Consider the following 18475-nt stretch of genomic DNA (forward strand, 5'->3'; position numbering starts at 1 on the left):
CTTTGATATTGCAAAGCAGGTGTCAAATATATCATAACCTAATGTGATATTGTTAAAGAGTGTGACGTCTTTATTAATTTCATCAACGGCAAACATCATTGCCAAAGCCAAATGCATAACTTGTGAATTGATCCTGAATAAAGGTTAGAAAATTGAAAACGTTGAGTCTTGCATATAACTATTACATTCAACATTAAATTATAATCGTAATTTTAAATTAATATTAAATTACAAAGGAAGTTTAAAATGGTATCAATTGCGACACCTTAAGGATGTGAGAAAAAAGTTTCAAGACATTATTTCCAGTTTGTATCGAGAATAACATTTTGAGAGTGAGTGTTGACTTTTCTTTTTCTTTACAGGAGCATGGCTAAGGGAAGAGCAAGACGGAATTGACAGTGGGGGAACATCAAGGGAATAAATGAACAGGAAAGAGGAGCGGGAGGAAACACTGAAACCTTTTTTTGTAACTTCGAAGCCTCAGGAATTGGTTTTGTTGATCCATTTATATTTGCATTATGCTTGTAAAAGATCATCGGAATCAATTCCATTGCTGAGGCTAACGCATACATGCTGCTGTAAATAGTTAAAGCCCATGGGTCATGCCACAACAACGGACAGCAGTGATAAAGACCGACCAACATTGCCGAGCACACGGAATCTGTACACAACCCATATGCACCCCGTTGCCCACTATACACCCTGTTGTCGAGGTGCCTGGGGACGTTACTACATATATATATATATATATATATATATATATATATATATATATGTATATATATATATATATATATACAGACTTGGCATTTAATATGGAATTTTTTTTTTTTCTTGACTTGGGTTTACTTTCTGAACTCAGTATATCAATCTGGTGAGTTTCTTTTACGCTTCGGTGATTTCTTTGTTAAAAGAACCATGTCACTGATTGTCTGTCACAGCAAGAAGTCAATAACAGGATTATATCACAGGTGGCGTGACAAAATGTACGGACAGGTACATTTGACGATTGGCTTCACAATCGGGTATATAAGGGTTGTTGTGTTCTGTATTAGTGGAAAAAAACTGCTGCACGTCTACAAAAGTTATTGCCGCTTCCCCTGGAGATGGTCCGTCAACTCGACAATGCTGTTTGTCATTTATTGGTGGCTTTACGAAATTCCGGCATGAAACAGCGTGCTATTGCTTGGCAGTATGGCATCACTCAAGGTCAGGTGTCAAATATCCTGAAACGAAATGCCCAGAGGGGTGTCCCTACTCCAATACCGAGGCCAGGACGTCCCCACAGAACCACAAGGAGGGATGATCGCCAGCTGCACCGGTCAGTCCACAATGGCCGTACCAAGTCTGCTAATCGGCTTAGGGCTGAGTGGCAACAACTGACAAATGTGCCTGTATCCAGAAGGCTAGTCAACCAACGACTGGTTCAAGCAGGCTTTCGTGCCAGGCATCCCCTGAGAAAGCCACGTCTGACCAGACAACACCGCCAGCGCCAATTGCAGTGGGCCAGAGAGCACCGTCAATGGCAGCCAGGACACTGGAATCACGTGATCTTCAGTGACGAGTCTAAATTTCTGGTCTATCGTCAAGATGGCCGCGTCCGAGTGTGCAGACAAGTGCATGAAGCCTACAACGAAGATTGTATAGTGCCAAGTGTCCAAGCTGGAGGTGGTGGGGTAACCGTTTGGGCTGGTTTTCATGCAGGGGGCAAAACTGACCTGGTTGTTCTGAATGGAAACCTGAACCAGTTCCAGCACAGGGCCATTCTGGAAGAAACATTGCTTCCATTTGTTCATGCAGCCTTTCGAGGAAACTTTGTCTTCCAAGATGACAATGCATGGCCTCATCGTGCTTGCATGATCCAACACTTTCTTGCTGACCGTGGGGTAGAGCATATGGAGTGGCCTGCCATGTCCCCGGATATGAATCCGATAGAGAACTTGTGGGCAGAATTAACACGTCAAATCGACAACTTGGACCAGCAGCCTGCCTCTGTGCGTGAATTGCAGCAGGCTATTGTCACTGCATGGCAAGCGATTCCTGTCCAAACCTTGGCAAATCTCGTGAACAGCATGCCTCAACGTGTACGTGCTCTCCTGAATGCTCGTGGGGGTTACACGAAGTACTGAACTGTAATTTTACTGTCCATAATCCCAGTCGTAATTTAACTTTTGGTTTTGTTTAAAAAAAATTTGGCTAATGTGCAAAATAAAGAGCTACTTCTGGAAAACGCACTGAAGTTTAACACAGTGCTGTCCGTGAATTGAGTTCGATATCAGTTTCCATCACTTTCAAGGATCAATTTATTTGCTTTGAAATGTCAAATGTGGTTTTTGTTTCTTTTAAAGGTCACATTAACAAAATCTAGAATAATTTCAACATAATTCCAATGAACTTTTGGTTCTAAGTCATCTTGAAAAGTAAGTTCACCCCCACAAAAAAAATATTCCATATTAAATGCCAAGTCTGTATATATATTGTTGCGGTTTTGAGAACCCGTACTCGTAAATAAATATGACATCATTAAAGGTTAAGGGTAGCACCCCATAGATAGGCCACAAGCAACACGTAGGTCACCATTGGACATCAGTTATTCCTTAGTATGTGTTAGATAAGGCCATTTTCCAAAAGTTGAATCTGCGTTGTAGTTGTGTCAATCAAATAAGACGTAGGCCCTTTCGTCCATTTTGCAGCCTCGCTCCAAGCAACGCCATTAAGTGTGCTCCCCAGTCTGTGCCCCATGGCCCTTTCCAATTTGTTACGTGCCTTTGTTAGCAGCGTTCGCTGCCCTTGAGCATGAGCTCGCTAAACGCCACCTTAAGCCACGAGGTGATGCCCGGAAAAAGGAGGCGGAGCACCAGGGAGGAGGTGTGGCCACATCACCCAGCCGTCAGGGCAGGGCCGGTAAGCAATAACCAGCCAACCAGGGCTGGAGTGACATCGCCTGACAGGGCGTGGTTGGAGCTCGCAGAGCGTTCGCTGGCTTCACTTATAAAGGCCAGCGCACAAAGCCCTTTTACAAGATTGCAAGGAAGCACGCTGATGAGAGGACGGTGCAAAGGTCGACCTTAGGACGGTGCAGAGAGGACAGGACTTGCACAATTAGCACTTGACGACCTTAGGACGGCGTTTGGCGCGAGTCGTGCGCAAAGTACGTACGCAATATACCAGCCTTCCCCCATGATATAATTGTCCGTTCGCGTTGCGTTACGCTATATGAAGAGCTGCCTGCCGGGTTTTTCATCACCTGGACCGGAGCCGGAATGGAGCCTGGACGCACTGGTGACCTTCCAACCTACCATCTGCAATTCCCCATGTGAGTGACTGTGTGTGAGATGGGCCTGTTTGTCCAGGGAATAAGATAAGACTGTAATTAAGGCTGCCCTGTGTGCTTTTCCTTCCTCTCTCCTTCTTGTACATTTCTTTCGTTTCCTCTTCTTCTTGTACATTTGTTAATAAACCCATTTGTTCTTCCTATTTTTCTGGTTTCCTCTCCATCCGATCGCATCAGTCTTTTCTCGAATTGGGTAAGCGTGGCACGATCGCAACCGCTTAGAATCGGGTCTAGTCACCTGTTAACAGCTCGGATCACGGATTGCTATCCGCTCGGCATTTTCCATCCATATCCGTGGTTCGAGCGGGAGTTATTCCCTTGCTTTACGGTCGGTGGTAGTAATTAGGTAATAGGACTAAAAATCGACCAACAACCCTATTTACCACCGACCGGAAGGAACGTTATAACTTCCAGGACTCGCGTCGGCCAGATCAAAGACAAGGGGATTAACCCCCCCTTGATAAGGGGAGAGCCGACGTTGGAGATCCGCAACAATTGGTGTCAGGAGTAGGGATTTGGAACCTGGGACTAAAAAATTTTAGACCACATTTTGGACACCAATTGTGCATTTTGGCCGCAACAATTGGTGTCGGGGAGTAGGATTTGGACCCGAAGTGCGCCTAGCGCACTCCAAATTATGAGCGGCCGAAATTTTATTTCACATCTAAATTAAATTGTGCCATGGATAGCCAAGGCGATCGGATGCCGGTGGGGGTAGAAGAGGAGGAAGGGTTAGAGTCAATCCAGGACCCCCGGGACCCCCCCCCCCATCCAGGACCCCAGGACCAGGACCCCCCACCACCAACCGTAAGTGGGACAATTGGAGGAGATGGAGGATGCAATTGGAGAGGATACAGCAGTCGGGGTTGCAGGCACACAAAATGGCGGCGCCTCGCACATGGCGACAAGGGCTGCGCCCGCTGCGCAAATGGGAGGGATGAATATGCAGGACCTCATTGCGCAGATGCAGGCAGCCATACAATTGGGGGTGGACAGAACGCAGAAGCAAATTGGGGAATTGGAAAATAGAATGGGGGAGCAATTGGGATATCAAATTGGGGGATTAGACAGCAAATTTGAGAGATTATACAGCAAATTGGGGGGATTAGAAAGCAAATTTGGGGGATTAGACAGCAAATTGGGGGGATTAGAAACCAAATTGGGGGGATTAGAAAACAAATTAGGGGGCCAATTAAAGGACATGGGTGGCCAAGCCAGAGAAATGAATGAGGGGTTAACGGGGTTGGAAAACAGAATGGCCACCCGAGAAAATCAAATGGAAGGAATGAAGGACGGGTTAACGGGGTTTGGAAACAGAGTGTGTGGCCAGATAAAAAAGATGGGGAAAGACATAGACCGCAGGTCGAGCGGGAAAGGCACGATGGTATGCGACGGGGTAGCGCTGCTTGAGTAGCGCAGGTTAAGCAAGGGGGAGCAAAGCACAGCCACGTGGACTGGAATAGAAATTGCGACACGGGGTATGGGAAAGCCGACGACCGCCGAAGTAGAGAAGAAAATTTTATTAGCACCAGCCGTCATCGAGGAAAAAGAGAATTAATTAATCATAGTGGAAATTGGGATTCAAGAGACGGCGGAATTAGAAGAGCAATCGCGGGAGGAAGAGATGGAAAATGTGCAAAATGTGAAAATGTGAAAATGTAATAGGACTATAAATCGACCAACAACCCCATTTACCACCGACCGGAAGCAAAGTTATAACTTCCAGGACTCGCGTCGGCCAGATCAAAGACAAGGGGATTAACCCCCCCCCCCCCTTGATAAGGGGAGAGCCGTCGTCGAAGATCCGTAACAATATATATATATATATATACAGTGGTACCTCGGCTTACGAGTTTAATCCGTTCCGTGACGGAGCTCGTAAGCCAAATCGCTCGTAAGTCAAAGCAAATTTTCCCATTCAAATGCATTGAAATGCTATTAATCCGTTCCAGCCTCAAAAAAAAAACACCAATTTTTTTTGTTAGGTGCTTTTAAATAACAAAAATGTACTTTATAAATAACAAATAATGTATAAACAAGCACGACCTCGTATATACTGTACATAATACAAGAGAATGTAAAGAAATAAACTGGTTTTATTAAGCAGAGGAGAAGAGCATGCCAGGTGAGGTGTGCGTGTTGTCGACTTGGCGAGGCAGTACGATCGTACTCCTTCTACGATATGTACGATTTTGAAGCAGAAGGAGTCCATAAAGGCTATAACGCCAGCCAAGGGCGTTACGATTATTTCAAAGCTCCGGACCTCTATCCATGAAGATATGGAGAAGTTGTTGTTTGTGTGGTTGAAGGAGAAGCAGCTCGCAGGAGATACCGTGACCGAGAGCATCATGTGTTTGAAAAGATTGAAACTCGGATATCGAGCACGGACCACGAGGTGTTTTTTCTTTTTTCTTAATCTCGGTTTCAGTGAACTTTTGCTCTGTGCTCACGTGTACTGTACCTGTACCTGTAATGGTACGTCAGAGGATGGCACCTGTTGTCATCATATTAAGTGCAAGATGTTCTGCATCGTAAGTTGGTACACCGTGGTCTTTCGGCGGTGTTTAAGCCGGCCGTCTTGGCTTCTGTCACCATTGGCATTGAGTCTTTCGATGTAGGTAGGTCGTTGTGTGCCGGTGCCTTGGCCGAATTCCTTCATTGCTGCATTGTTAGCTCACCTGGTTTTTTATACCACATCTTTGGTTATCGGACCAGCGAATGACGTCATCTCCAAAGTATGGCTTATTCTCACTTGTCTTGGACGATCTTCTACTTCTAGCCTTCCACCGTGCATTTGGTGTCCACTGTACTTACTGTACAGTGCCTGGTAAAATTGATGTAATGGGTTTTTGACCGTCAACGCCATGAACCGTCATGAACCGTCATGAACCGTCAACGCCATGAACCGCTAACACTCAAAAGCCCATTTATCGCGCCTTATAAAGCAAAACGCAAACCGAAAGCCATGCCTCTCAAGCGAGGCGTGCTTCCGTGGTCACGTGATCCACAGGTGTAGCTCATTATACCCGCACGCGCGACACGCTTTGGCGGTCACGTGACCAGCCACTCTGGAGGCGGGGATCCCCGCCGATGACGTCACCGGCTGGAGCAAGGAGATTCCTCGCTCATGTATTTTGACGATTGCGTGTTTTATATCCAAGCAGAGATGCTTTCACGGCAAGATAACCACGTGACCGGAACCGGAAGCCACAACCGGAAAATTCAAAAAAATAAATTTTTTGAGCTCGTACATCGGATCTCGGCTCGTATCCCAAAGCAACAAACCGCCCGAGCGACGGCTCGTATCCCGAAAAACTCGTACGTTGGGGCACTCGTAAGCCGAGGTACCACTGTATATATATATATATATATATATATATATATATATATATATATATATATATATATATATATATATATATATATATATATATATATATATATATATATATATATTGTTGCGGATATGAGGATTGTGTTTTTTTTATTGTGTTGTATTGTATAGTAAATTGTTGTGAATTATTGCTTTAGTCTGGACCCTCCTTACTCCAGTTATGTAAAAAGGTCAAAGGGCATCCCATAATTAGTCCATAAAGCATACACGTCAGCCAATCATAGATTTCCCCCTGGTTGATAGTTATATCTTTATTATGTGTATTAGGGTAAGGCCTTGTCTTCCATTAAGATGACACTCCATTGCACCATGTGAAATAGAGTAGATTCCTTTCACATTCCCCTTTCATCATTGCCAAGCCTCGATTGCCAATTACATCCCCTCCAAAACCACCATTGAACATGTGCTCGGGTCGGGGAAGAGGGGCGTGCCCGCCCGTCGTCATCAAGGGCGGAGCCAGAGGGTCGCGCGACCAACCAGGGCCGAGGTGAGCACACCGATGGGCGTGTCCTGAAGGCCGGCGGCTTGATCGCCGGAGGCGCTATAAAAGCGCGCGCGCAAGGTACTGAGAAAGATCACCCAAGGAAGCTTTGTACACAGCAACGGCTGATCAAGTGGACCGATGTTTGTTCCTGAGCTGGTGCTTTTCCGAACAGAGTCCGAGGCTGGCATGTGAGCAAGAGAACATTAAGAGATCATCCAGGGAAGCACAAAGCCTGCTATTCGTCGCCTTGCTTGCCAAAGTTGGACCAAGCAAGAGAGTTGGGCAAGAAGCAAGCACGTTGTTCAGTTGTGTGGTTGGACCAGACGAGTCGGACGAGTCCTGGCAAAGCACGCGACGTCCACAGTGCAGCCACAGCAGCAACGACAGCAGTTTGGGGCCTTGACGGCAGTTCCGGAGCAGGGCCGCGAAGGAACGGCGGCTGTTAAACGCGCCGATCGTGCTGCAGTACCCTTGGACCTTCCACTCCCTTCAGCCATCCACCTCCTGCCTTTCCATCCTCTTGTGTACGTGAGTTTGTTTTGTTTGTTCTGTCCTGGGTATTAATTAAGACTGCATAGATAAGCTAGCGATTTTCACTGTGTCCTTCTGGTCCGTCCCTCTGTCTATTTTATTTTATTATCCTTCCTTCTCCTTGGTTTTTTTGAGACTGTAAATAGTAAATAAATTATATTCGTATTTCCAACCTTTTTTGTCTTCTTCTTCTTCACATCCGTGTCGCCTTAGTCTTTTCCCTATTGAATATCTGTGGCGCGATCCGGCCAACGTTCAGGAATTGGGTTAGTCGGGGTAACTGTACGGCCGCGGTGCCATCCGCTCGGCAAACCAACATCCTTATCCGCGGACCGTAACAATATATGTATGTATATATATATATATATATATATATATATATATATATATATATATATATATACAGACTTGGCATTTAATATGGAATCTTTTTTTTGTGGGGGTGAACTTACTTTTCAAGATGTCTTAGAACCAAAAGTTCATTGGAATTATGTTGAAATCATTCTAGATTTTGTTAATGTGACCTTTAAAAGAAACAAAAACCACATTTGACATTTCGAAACAAATAAATTGATCCTTGAAAGTGATGTAAACTGATATCGAACTCAATTCATGGACAGTACTGTTAAACTTCTGTACGTTTTCCAGAAGTATCTCTTTATTTTGCACATTAGCCCAAAATTTTTTTAACAAAAACAAAAGTTAAATTACGACTGGAATTACGGACAGTAAAATTACAGTTCAGTCCTTCGTGTAAGCCCCACGAGCATTCAGGAGAGCACGTACACGTTGAGGCATGCTGTTCACGTGATTTGCCAAGGTTTGGACAGGAATCGCTTGCCATGCAGTGACAACAGCCTGCTGCAATTCACGCACAGAGGTCGGCTTGACATGTTAATTCTGCCCACAAATTCTCTATCGGATTCATATCCGGGGACATGGCAGGCCACTCCATATGCTCTACACTACGGTCAGCAAGAAAGTGTTGGATCATGCGAGCACGATGACGCCGTGCATTGTCATCTTGGAAGACAAAGTTTCCTCGAAAGGCTGCACGAGCAAATGGAAGCAATGTTTCTTCCAGAATGGCCCTGTACTTGAACTGGTTCAGGTTTCCATTCAGAACAACCAGGTCAGTTTTGCCCCCTGCATGAAAAGCAGCCCAAACGGTCACCCCAACACCTCCAGCTTGGAATCTTGGCAGTATACAATCTTTGTTGTAGGCTTCATGCACTTGTCTGCGCACTCGGACGTGGCCATCTTGACGATAGACCAGAAATCTAGACTCGTCACTGAAGATCACGTGATTTCAGTGTCCTGGCTGCCATTGACGGTGCTCTCTGGCCCACTGCAATCGGCGCTGGCGGTGCTGTCTGGTCAGGCGTGGCTTTCTCAGGGGACACCTGGCACGATAGCCTGCTTGAACCAGTCGTTGGTTGACTAGTCTTCTGGATACAGGCACATTTGTCAGTTGCTGCCACTCAGCCCTAAGCCGATTAGCTGACTTGGTACGGCCATTGCGGACTAACCGGTGCAGCTGGCGATCATCCCTCCTTGTGGTTCTGCGGGGACGTCCTGGTCTCGGTATTGGAGTAGGGACACCCCTCTGAGCATTTCGTTTCAGGATCTTTGACACCTGACCTTGAGTGATGCCATACTGCCGAGCAATAGCACGCTGTTTCACGCCGTAATTTCGTAAAGCCACCACTCCATAACAAACAGCATTGTCGAGTTGACGGACCATCTCCAGAGGAAGTGGCAATAACTTTTGGAGATGTGCAGCAGTTGTTTTCCACTAATACAGAACGCAACAACCCTTGTATACCCGACTGTGAAGCCAATCATCAAATGCACCTGTCTGTACATTTTGCCACGCCACCTATGATATAATCCTGTTGTTGACTTCTTGCTGCGACATACAATCAGTGACATGGTTATTTTAACAAATAAATCACCAAAGTGTAAAAGAAACTCACCAGATTGATATACTGAGTTAAGAAAGTAAACCTAAGTCAAGAAAAAAAAAATTCCATATTAAATGCCAAGTCTGTTTATATATACTAGGACGTGCCCGTACGTGGGTGCCCGTACGTGCGTGCAAAAAAACATGCGTGCAAACAACAACAACAAAAAAAAACTTTGAAACCACGTGGCAGTAACGACCACAGAACCCCCCCCCCTCTATTTACATGAAATGGTTTGGTCCATTCGCAACGACCACAGAACCCCCCCCCCCCCCCCTCTATTTACATGAAATGGTTTGGTCCATTCGCAAAGCCAAAGCGAACGGCTAAATCGCCATAGCTCGGTAACTACTTGTCCGATTAATATGAAACCTTGAAAAGGCACATCCTCGGGTCCCCAGCAATATACCTGGCAAGTTTCAAGTATATCGGACCCGTGGTTGTCGAGAAACAGCGGTCACAGACACACAGACACACATACACACAGAGATTACTGGAATTATAGATAGATATATGTATACATATATATATATATATATATATATATATATATATATATATATATATATATATATATATATATATATATATATATATATATATATATATACATACAGTCATCCCTCGCTATATCGCGGTTCACTTTTCGCGGCTTCGGTACATCGCGGGTTTTTCTCGCTAGTATATGTAAAATTATATCGCCGATTTTTCGCTATATCGCGGGATTTTGCGGTATAAATGTATTTTTATATACTATTATTTTAAATATTTTTGTGGTAAAATAAGCATTTTCTAGCCTAAAAAATAAAAAAAACGTAAAGAAATAAGAAAAATACAGTATTTAAAACATATTACAAGAAATAAAATACTGTACATACTACATAGTGTACAGTAGAAGGGTAGACAAAGAGTCGTGCGTATGGAAAACGCAGATGCGGCAGCTTGCGCTAGTTACCCACGTAATGGGTAACTGTAATGCTCTTTCTGGCTGTGCAGTACATTCATCATCGTCATCACCTTCATCGTCATCAGTACTGCACAGCTAATTCATCATCATCTTCATCACGCAAGTTGTAGTATTGAAGAGCCGGGGCTCTTGCTTGATACGGACGAAATGACGGGCAAGACACAAACTCGTCCGAGAAGATATTTATTCTCAAAACCAACTCGGGAACACTGAAAAGCCCGTTTATCGGGCTGCATTATAAAGCACAACCAGAAACCGAAACCGAAAGCCACGCCTCTCAAGCGTGGCGTGCTTGGTGGTCACGTGATCAACAGGTGTAGCTGATTATACCCGCAAAGCGCAGCACGCTTTAGCGGTCACGTGACCAGCCACTCTCGCGCCGGGGATCCCCGCCGGTGACGTCACCGGCTGGAGCAAGGAGATTCTGATGCTGGTCTTGCTTGGGGAACCCATGGGTAGCTACAGTATCTTCAATGGTGAGTACCCATTAGAATTTTATATGTTGTTAAAATTACGTATGTTTAAGAGTGTAAAAAGTGTTTAAGAGTATAGGAAGTGTTTATAAGAGTATGGGAAAGGTTAATAAGAGTGTGGGGAGGGTCATAAAGCTTTAAAATATATATAAATAATAAAATAAAAATATGGTCGCTACTTCGCGGATTTTCGTCTATCGCGGGGGGTTCTGGAACGTAACCCCCGCGATAAACGAGGGATCACTGTATATATATATATATATATACATATATATATATATATATATATATATATATATATATATATTATATATTATATATATGTATATATATATATATATAGACAGTCACGTGAAAAAGTAAGTACACCCCATGTAAAGTTTTGACTTTTCAACATATTTCAACATACAGCCATTTGATCTTCATTTCAACAATATTGATAGATAAAGGTGATATAATACAACAAATATCATGAAACATTTACAGTTTGTAGTCCATTGTATAATTTAAATAAACATAAATGCAAATTTCGCATGTGGAAAAAGTAAGTACACCCTTGGCTCTAATAGGTGGTATTGCCCCCTTTGGCAGAAACAACCTCAAGTAGGCGTTTCTTATAACTGTCTACCAGTCTCTGACATCGACTGGGAGAAATTTTTGCCCACTCCTCCATGCAGAATTCTTTCAGCTGTGCGGTGTTTGAGGGGTTTCTTGCATGCACAGCTCGTTTCAAGTCCCCCCACAACATCTCAATGGGATTTAGATGCGGGCTTTGACTTGGACATTCCAGAACCCTCCATTTCTTTCTTTTCAGCCATTCCTTGGTGGATTTACAAGTATGTTTAGGGTCATTGCCATGTTGCAAGGTCCACTTTCGGTTGAGCTTCAACTTTCCGACAGATGGCCTCACATTATCCTCAAACACCCTCTGGTACAATGAAGAATTCATAGTGGATTCTATGATGGTAAGCTGCCCAGGCGCTGATGCAGCAAAGCTGCCCCAAACCATAATATTTCCACCACCATGCTTTACAGTTGGTATCAGGTTCTTGTGGTCAAATGCTGTCTTTGGTTTTCGCCAAACATGTCTTCTGGTACTGTGGCCAAATATCTCTACCTTTGACTCATCTGTCCAGAGCACATTGTTCCAGAAGTGCTGGTCTTTGCCGAGGTGTTCATTGGCAATCTTTAGTCTTGCCCTGATGTTCTTTCTGGACAGAAAAGGTTTCCTCCTGGCACACCTCCCATGTAGATCAAATTTTTGCAGCCTCTTTCTAATGGTAGACTCGTGCACTTTGACATCAACAGTGGCAAGAGCTACCTGCAGGTCCGGTGATGACATTCTGGGGTTCTTTGAGACTTCTTTCAGCATCTTGCGGTCTGCTCTCGGGCTGAACTTGCTGGGGCGGCCTGGCCTGAACAAGTTGGCAGTTGTTTGGAATCTTCTCCACTTGTAGATGATCTTCCGGACAGTCGAATGATTGATTTCAAATTGTTTGGAGATCTTTTGATATCCCTTCCCACACTCATAGGCATCTATAACCTTCTTTCTGAAGGCCTCAGAGAGCTCTTTTGATCTAGGCATGGTGATGCCGCACACTTCAAAAACAAAGAGCAAATGTCTGAGGTTTAAATAAGACAGGTTCCTCCAAGATCCTCTCCAACGATGTTCTAATCATTTGCACCTGAGCTGGTGCACCTGATTCAAATTTTAGATATTTGAGGTAGTGATAAATGTAACGGTGTACTTACTTTTCCACATGCGAAATTTGCATTAATGTTTATATTAATTATACAATGGACTACAAAATGTAAATGTTTCATGATATTTGTTATATTAAATCACCCTTATCTATCAATATTGTTGAAATGAAGATCAAATAGCTGTATGTTGAAATATATTGAAAAAATCAAAACTTTACATGGGGTGTACTTACTTTTTCACGTGACTGTAGATATATATATATATATATGTATATATATATATATATATATATATATATATATATATATATATATATAATATATATATATATATATATATATATATATATATATATATGACTCCATGGTAAGATCTCCAACCTTTAATTGAACAAACAATGACTCAACGTTTCGATTAACAACATGTGAAGCCACACGCCTCCGTTAATCTTCCTCAAGAGTGATAAAATCATCTCAACATCCCCTTACATGCACAGTGGGCGTGGTATATGCAAAGTGGGGTGGGCAATGCTGGACAGCCAATGAAACCGTATCACACCGCTCTCGTGAACAGAGACGTTACCGACCAAATTCAAAAATCAACCGCATATTAACAGTTCAAAATAATCCTGTAAGCAATGCTGGATTATAACGCAAGTGTTGAGAAAATCCGGAACAATCATTACATTTAATCAAAAGTTAAACTTGCAAACAATTAAATTGTAAATTAAATTAAAACTGTAAATATATTAAAGCCAAAAAATTTTTTTTAAAGACAAAACAAAATTGTCACATTATCAAGATCATCACATGTGGCCCTATGCGGTAAAGGTGAATGCGGGAAGGAGGTTGGTTTTAGGGGGGATAAAATGGGGGGGGGGAGCCAGAGGGGGTTGGAAGTGGATGGGGGGGGGGGTGTGGGAGAGGGGTGGTTTGGAGGGATTGGAGGTGGGAGGGGGCAATTGTCCGAATAAAAACCTTGTGTGATATATTATGTGGACTCGTTGTTCAAAGTACGGAATGCCTGCTTCGTTTACACAAGAGTGGGTCAAAAGCTACCGGTAAGTCAACGACCTCTTGTGTGATCGAGGTAACAGTTTCTTCTGTGTGCCAAGCCTCCAAAACACGTCTTCTGTTTCTGTTGGGTGTGGAGCCCAAAATATTTTTGATTTTGTACAGCAGTACAGCAGTAAGGGCGTGGCTCCCAGGGCATACGGGCTACCGAAAGTGCACAAAGAGGGATTTCCACTACGGTTAATCGTTTCCTGTATTAATGGTCCATCATATGCGCTATCCAAGTTTTTGGCAAACATTTTGAAGCATTTGGTGGGGACGACAGAGCGAACCGTACACAATAGCACAGCATTTGCTGAAAGAGTGAAGCAGCTCACCATCGAGGCACACGAGACCATGGTTTCGTTTGATGTTGTGTCTTTATTTGCCAACGTGCCCATAGCCCTGGCGATTGAGGTGGCAAACCGGCGTTTGATGGAGGATGCTCGATGGAAAGAGACTGCGGGAGCTTTAAGCCCGATGGGCGTCTGTGACATGCTTTCTACCTGCCTCTCTTCCACCTACTTTGTATTTAATGAGGTATATTACAAGCAGGTTTATGGCACAGCCATGGGTTCCCCGGTATCGGCTGTGATTGCCAACATGGTGATGGAGGATTTGGAGGAACGCACCATTCCAGCCCTGTTAGTGCAACCACGTGTTTGGTTCCGGTACGTGGATGACACATTTGTCATCTGTCATTCTGATGAGGTGGGCATCATACATGAGACCATAAATAAAACTTTTTCCTCCATTAATTTCACCATTGAAGAGGAGAAAAATGGAGCCCTTCCCTTCCTGGATACACTCGTAGCAAGGGATCCCAAAGGAGCCTTAAAGGTAACGGTGTACAGAAAACCTACACACACTGATCGCTACCTTGATTTCAAGTCTTGCCATCCAATGGAACACAAAAGATCGGTGGTGCACACCCTCTCAAAAAGAGCACGTGATTTACCATCTACCTTTGAAGACAAGATGAGTGAGGTGGACCATCTTCAAAATGTGTTAAGGGCAAATGGCTATCCTGACAGCTTGCTACCCAACAGGAAAACGATAAGGGCTTCCCCACACAACAGGCTGAGACCGCGAGAACAACCAAAGGGTTGGTGTGTTCTCCCTTTTGTACCGGGGGTTTCACAGAGGGTCGGCAGAATTTTGAAATCGGCAGGAGTGAGGGTGAGTTTCACACCGGTTTTCACCCTTCGCCAAGCCCTTATGAGGGTCAAGGACAAGCTTCCGAGGAAGGATAGGTCAGGGGTGGTATACGTGGTGCCCTGTGGTTGTGGAGCTGAGTATGTGGGTGAAACCGGGAGGACCTTAGGTCAACGTATTACTGAACACCAAAAAGCATTTGAATGTAATTATCCTAGCAGATCTGCTATTGCCAAACACGGCCTTAAGGAAGGCCACACACCTTTATGGGACAGGGTTGATATTTTGGGCTCCACACCCAACAGAAACAGAAGACGTGTTTTGGAGGCTTGGCACACAGAAGAAACTGTTACCTCGATCACACAAGAGGTCGTTGACTTACCGGTAGCTTTTGACCCACTCTTGTGTAAACGAAGCAGGCATTCCGTACTTTGAACAACGAGTCCACATAATATATCACACAAGGTTTTTATTCGGACAATTGCCCCCTCCCACCTCCAATCCCTCCAAACCACCCCTCTCCCACACCCCCCCCCCCCATCCACTTCCAACCCCCTCTGGCTCCCCCCCCCATTTTATCCCCCCTAAAACCAACCTCCTTCCCGCATTCACCTTTACCGCATAGGGCCACATGTGATGATCTTGATAATGTGACAATTTTGTTTTGTCTTAAAAAAAAAAAATTTGGCTTTAATATATTTACAGTTTTAATTTAATTTACAATTTAATTGTTTGCAAGTTTAACTTTTGATTAAATGTAATGATTGTTCCGGATTTTCTCAACACTTGCGTTATAATCCAGCATTGCTTACAGGATTATTTTGAACTGTTAATATGCGGTTGATTTTTGAATTTGGTCGGTAACGTCTCCGTTCACGAGAGCGGTGTGATACGGTTTCATTGGCTGTCCAGCATTGCCCACCCCACTTTGCATATACCACGCCCACTGTGCATGTAAGGGGATGTTGAGATGATTTTATCACTCTTGAGGAAGATTAACGGAGGCGTGTGGCTTCACATGTTGTTAATCGAAACGTTGAGTCATTGTTTGTTCAATTAAAGGTTGGAGATCTTACCATGGAGTCATTTGGATTTACTCCCAACCGCAAATCTTTGCTTATATATATATATGTATATATATATATACAGTCGTGGCTAAAAATATTGGCACCCTTGCACTATTTTCAAATAATGCACCATTTCTTCCAGAAAATTGTTGAAATAAAAAAATCTTTTGGTATCCACATATTTATTTCTTTGGTTTGCAGTGGAACAAAACAAAAAAAGCTGAAAAAATTACTAAATCTTAGCTTATTCCAAAAATAAATCCTAAAATGGCCCGGACAATACTATTAGCACCTATTACTATTAGAACTTGTTCGAAACAATAAGATTTCAAGCTGGTGATTCTCCTTTACTTTGGAATTGAACTCACCCATGGTGATTGACAGGTGCCTGCAATATAAAATTCACTCATTCAACCATTTTGAATGGAGGAAAGAAATCATCCTGCTGTTTTGTGTCACTGTGTGTACCGCAATGAGCATGGAGAAAAGAAATAAAACCAGGAAATTTTGTGGCCAAGCATGGACAATCTCAAGGCTACAAGTCCATCTCCAGAGACTTATATGTTCATGTGTCCGCCATACGCAATGTTATCAGGAAGTTTAAGGCCCGTGGCACTGTAGCCAACCTCCCAGGATGTGGTAGCAAGAGAAAACTTGATCGAAGATTGCAGTGAAGGATTGTTTGAATAGCGGAGAAAGCACCTCAAGCAACTGCCAAACAGATTCAACCTGACCTTCAGACACAAGGTACAACAGCTTTAACTCACACCATCCGTCGCCAACTCAATGAAAGGAGATTATATTGTAGAAGACGCAGGAGGACCCCACTGCTGAGAAAGCCCGACTGGAGTTTGCTAAAACACACCTGAACAAGCCAAAATCCTTCTGGGAGAATGTCATGTGGAGGGATGAGACCAAATTAGAGCTTTTTTGTGAATCACATCATCTCTATGTTTACAGAAAACAAAATGAAGCCTTCAAAGAAAAGAACACCTTCCCTGCAGTCAAACATGGAGGAGGTTCAGTGATGTTTTGGAGTTGCTGTGCTGCCTCTGGCACTGGGTGCCTTGGTTGTGTGCATGAAATCAGGAGATTACCCAGGCATTTTGGAGCGCAATGTTCAACCTAGTGTCAGAAAGCTGGGTCTCCGTCGAAGGTCCTGGGTCTTGCAGCAGGACAATGACCCCAAACTCACTTGAAAAAGCACCCAGGAATGGTTCAAGACAAAACGCTGGACTGTTCTGAAGTGGCCAGCATTGAGTCTAGACCTAAATCCCATTGAACACCTGTGGGGGGATCTGAAAACAGCAGTTGGGAGAAGGCACTTTTCAAATCTGGGAAAACTGGAGCAGTTTGCACAAGAAGAGTGGGCCACACTGCCACTAGAGAGGTGTAGTTCGCTCATTTATGGTTATAGGAAGATCTTGACTGCAGTTATTTTGTCCAAAGGCTGTGCTACCAAATATTAAGTTGAGGGTGTCAATAATTTTGTCAATGCCATTTCTTTTTATTTTCTGATTTAAAAGGATATATTAAGTTCTGAATCCAAAACAAAGGTTCTGTAATATTAACAGTGAAATAAAGAATCGTGGAGACCAAATACTTTTGTCATTTTCAACTTATGTTTCGAGAAAATTGTGTGCAAGGATGCCAATTGCAATTGCACTTTGAAAAAAAGAGTGCAAGGGTGCCAATATTTTTGGCCACGACTGTACATACATACATATTGTTACGGCCGCGGGGTTCGCGTCTACTATGAGGGTGTTAGCCTCCGTTCCCTCCCGAACTTACCGGACCTGAGGCTGCTGCGCACGAATAACTTCGTACTAACTCACTCTTGGTGCCACAGAACACACTTTTACAACAAGATAAAATGCAGGTGGGACTTCCTTTTGTCTACGATGTGCAAGGTGGATGCAGGACTCTGCAAGCCACTTTGGAAACCAGGTGCGAGACGACGAGACACAGTGACAAAGTCAGTCCAAAGATGATGTAAAACAGCCCCGAGCAGTGCTAGGGATGAATAGTAGTTAAGATGCAGAAAGCCAAACAGAGCACCAGCGACGATCAGCTTCTCAACCAGGAGGCTTCGTGACCCCCTTTGTCCTTTCCACACGAAGCCTCCTCGATTGTAATTATTCCTCCTCAAAACGCTTCTTTGCACTACGTACATGGGGGAGCGCTTCCATTTCTCCTCTTATCTTCCTCTCCAAAAACAGGGTGATACCAGCTTGGGTCAGTCCTAAACCTTCTTCAGAGCAAAACCACGCAAATGTCCTGCATACAAGCTCCTCCGTGAAACACTTGATCATCCTCCTTCAACACAAGGCCTTCTGGTCTTGGTTCTAT

The sequence above is a fragment of the Myxine glutinosa genome, chromosome 3 (assembly GCF_964187855.1).
Source record: "Myxine glutinosa chromosome 3, kmMyxGlut1.1, whole genome shotgun sequence".
Lineage (NCBI taxonomy): Eukaryota > Metazoa > Chordata > Myxini > Myxiniformes > Myxinidae > Myxine > Myxine glutinosa.